The following is a 4262-nucleotide window of genomic DNA, read 5'->3' as shown; positions in this document are numbered from 1 at the left end:
TCGAGGGTTTCTATCGGGTAGCGACATGCCGCCTAGATCGCATCTTGCGATCTAGGCAGCACAAGCCCCACGTTGTTCATGCGTTGCTCGTATCGAAGCGCTTTTGATGGCGAGCAACGTAGTTATCATTAGATGTGTTAGGGTTAGCATTGTTCTTCGTTTAAGCATGCTTACGTAGTGCAACCCTTGCATATCTAGCCGCCCTCACGCCTATCTCGGGTGTGGGGGCGGCACCCCGTTTGATCATTATTTAGTAGATCTGATCCGTTACGATTGCTCCTTGTTCTACAAGGATTAGTTTAATATCCGCAATAGTTAGGCCTTACAAAGGGGGAGGATCCGAGTGGCACGTAGGGTGGCGTTCGCAAGTCCTAAACGGGATGTTCCGAGGATCAACTTCATGTTGGTTTTTAGGCCTTGTTTAGGATCGGCTTACGAGCACCGTGCGTGGCCGCGAGGCCCAACTCGGAGTAGGATGATCCGATTATGCGGTGAAAACCCTAAATCGTCGTAGATCTCATTAGCTTCATCTTGATCAAGCAGGACCACCAAGTATTCGTGCACCCCGTACGAATCATGGGTGGATCGGCTCTTTGAGCCGATTCACGAGATAACCCGAGAGCCGATCGAGGCTCGTATTTAATGTTTACATGTATGCCCTGCAGAAACTAAGCGAGGCATCCCCATCACCTTCCCGACCAGGTATAGGTCAGGTGGCACGCCCTTGCACTTCGCATCGCCGCGTGTGACCGAAGAGCATTGCGGGCCGTCGCTCGGAGGGGTCTCGGCCAGCCGCAGCTCTAGGCTCTTCCCGGCTCTACGGTGTTGACAAGGCCGCTGCCCGCCGGTGGGTTTTGGCGAGCCAACACATTCGGCACGCCCGGTGGGACAATCGTCTACATCAACCACATCGCCATCTACATCTGAGATGGCGGACGGCACGCCGGTCACCTACGAGGATCCGCCGACGACCTCAAGAAGCAATACAACGAGATCAAGGCCACCCTCGAAGCCGACCTCATCGGCTCTTTTCGCAGAACCCGTTCCCATGGCATCGGATGGAAGGGATTCTCACCGCAAGGTGCGCTCGATGGGATAGACCTCTCTACCCCGTCGGAGGAACGCACCAGGGGTCCGCGGCGAGGAGATCAACTACCCGGTGGCTCACTCGCTACACCGCCACTGCGAGAACTTGGTCAACGTGTTGGAGCGTGTCGCTCGCGCGTGATCCAGGAGATCATGAGCCACCGATACTCGCCGTCGGGACCAGCTCTCGGGACTCATCAAGGAGAGTTGCCACTCCGGTCCCGTCCACCGCTGCCATATGCGTTGGCAGCACTCGCTGAAGTGCCGACTACACCGGCATTCCTCGTCTACGGGATTGGTGGCGACCCTAGTGACTACCGGTTCTTAATGGAGGCGCCTAAGGAGATCCCTCAAGGATACGCGTGCATGTATGTGCCGGATTGTGGTGACCGGGCACTCACAAACCAGGCCACAACATCGGGGACTCCGGCGAAGACGGGAGGAACGTCGGCGACGCAGCTTGAGAAGCGGACGTGGCTAACTAAATACGCCACACCGACGAAACTCCCCGAGCCCAGCTCCCGCAGTTGGCTCGTAGCTGGAAAAGCAAACATGGCTGGCCAAGTACGCCACCCCGGCGAATCTTCGAGTGCAACTCCTACGGCCAGACACAGCGGATCAGATCGGCACCATACCGAGAGACCAGTTCGGCATGATGCCGAAAAGAAGGGCGATCGGCTATTCCAAGCCGTACCCCGACGATTACGAGATGATCCCGCTGCCACCTAAATATCGGCTCCCCGACTTCTCCAAATTCAGTGGATCGGATGGCTCCAGCTCCATCGAGCACGTCAGCCGATATTTGGCTCAACTAGGACCGGCTTCAGTGTCGGATCAGCTACGCGTGAGGCTCTTTTCACAGTCCCTCACGGGATCGGCTTTTGGATGGTACACCTCTTTGCCAGCAAACTCCATCCGAGTCTTGGAAGCAATTGGAAGAACAGCTCCATATGCAATACCATTCGAAGCTTCCGAGTCCGGCATTGCCGATCTAGCACAACTACGTCGAAGCGCGGGGAAACGGTGACAGAATACATCCAGCGCTTCAGGAATCTTAGGAACCGATGTTATTCGGTTCGTATAACCGAAAAGGAAGCGAGTCGAGTTGGCAGTAGCAGGCCTTGCAACACAGCTCAAAGACATGGCCTCCCAAGCAGATTATCCCGTCGGGCGCACATGGTTCGAAACTATCGGCATATGAACAGCGCCACCCCGACCTCGTACCAAGACAAGTTCAAGCGTGCAGTAGTCATGGTCGGTACAGCAGGAAGATGAAGTGCCTCGCGGGAGACCAAGAGATAGCAAGTGGCTGAGTGGACTCGGGGGGAACCCCGTGGCCCGCAAATGGGTAAAGCCACCGGGGCCGCCCGTGGGATTTGATTTTGACGTGACCAAGACCGAACAAATCTTCGACCTCCTGCTCAAGGAGAAACGAGTTGACGATTCCCGAAGGTCTCAAGTTCCCCACGGCGAAGGAGCTAAACGGAAAGCCGTACCGCAAATTCCACAACTCGCTTTCCCATGCCACCAACGACCGCCGGGTGTGGCGTCGGCACATCCAAGCGGCGATAGAGAAGGGGCGGCTAATTTTCAACCAGTACGCCATGAAGGTCGCCACCCAACCCTGCCCCGCCGTTAACATGGTGGAAATCACCTACCCTGAAGGTTGCCAGCCGGGTCCCTCGTTCAGCATCAACATGGTAGGACCTCGGAAACCACTCTGGCAAAGATGGAGATGAGGGCAGCTGCTCTCATAGCAAGGATACAGAGGAGGCCGCTCCACGCGATCGGCTCCGTCATGATGGCAAGCGCTATGTCACAGAGGGAGAGGTGAAGAATATAAGATATCAGCGACCCTCTCTGATCACCTCCTCAACAAATATGTGAGTCAGTATGACCAACGCCGACGGTCCAATTACGATGATAGAGGAGATCGTCCGGCTAGAGAAGCCGGAAGATATCGTCGGCAGGATCGCGATGAGGAGGAGCACGAGCGCCGTGCCACGGAAGCATCAAGGGAGCAAGATGACAACGCCGGACATTGGGACTGCCCCTTCTTCGACTACTCGCTGGGATTCAGAATGAGCCGATTGCCCACAATCGGCAATTGCCCAGAATGCAACAATAAAAAGAAGGAGGCAGCCAACGTGTCTGTGTTCGAGCGCCTAGGGCCTCTCCCGCCACAAAGCAAACGCGCTGAGTCACCTCGTTGGGCAGATCTTGAGGATTCAGAAGACGAGGGAGAAGTGAAAGAAGACAGGTACCACCGGCCAAGGTGGTGCCCCAATGGACTCAGCCCGTTCCCAAAAGCGCAGGGTTCGGCGATTGCGCGGCCCGGAGGAAGCCGAAAGGTTGTACCTGCATACGCTAAGGAAGGCACGGCCTGATCTGGCTGCAAAGGTTCAGCGAACCCTGGATGAAGAGGGTCGTCCACGGAAAATGGAGTGGCGCCCCAAACAGAGGAAAGTCGATGATGAGACATCGGCTGGCACAAACATGGTACTCGTCTTGCCGACAGAGCTTAGCGCTCCACGACTCTACGGAGCACTCAAGGTGGACGACAGCAAGCGCATCAAGTCAGAGGTTGGGTTGGTTTTATCCAGCCTGACCAAGTAGCAAGATCAAACCAATGAGCAAACCAGGCGAGGCTGATCCTTGTGATCGGCCCCAAAAAGTTTATGAAGGGACATTACAGGACCTTCAGTCAGCTCTCCAATGAATATGGAGGCCGATTCCAGCAATCGGCCAAAATTACTTTCACCACATGTTCTGCTTGCGTTCACCACCGATCTACTGGGCAGTGACCACGTCGGCAGACGAGAGTCAGCGTGGATTTTTGCGGAGCCGACGTACAAGTGCAGTGCCCTGGCTAACCATACAAGCCGATATCTGCAGTCATTCAGCAGGTATCGGCTCGGGGGGCATATAATCAGATGAACATGTGCAGATAAACATGTGAGAACATACGTGCAAGGAAACATTGGGGGCCGATTAAGGGAAATCGGCCAAAATAAAAAAAAAATCGAAAATTTTCGAACACAGCCGATGCAGCAGGCATCGACTTAAGGATATAACAGCCGATGCATGGCCATCGACTCAAGAGGAGTAATTGTTACGATCAGAGCGTAGTCCAAGGACTTAGATCCTCTCTTCAAGAACAATGCCAAGAGCAGCCC

The sequence above is a fragment of the Lolium rigidum genome, chromosome 3, assembly GCF_022539505.1.
Source record: "Lolium rigidum isolate FL_2022 chromosome 3, APGP_CSIRO_Lrig_0.1, whole genome shotgun sequence".
In the NCBI taxonomy this organism is placed as follows: Eukaryota; Viridiplantae; Streptophyta; class Magnoliopsida; order Poales; family Poaceae; genus Lolium; species Lolium rigidum.
This window is presented reverse-complemented; position numbering follows the sequence as displayed.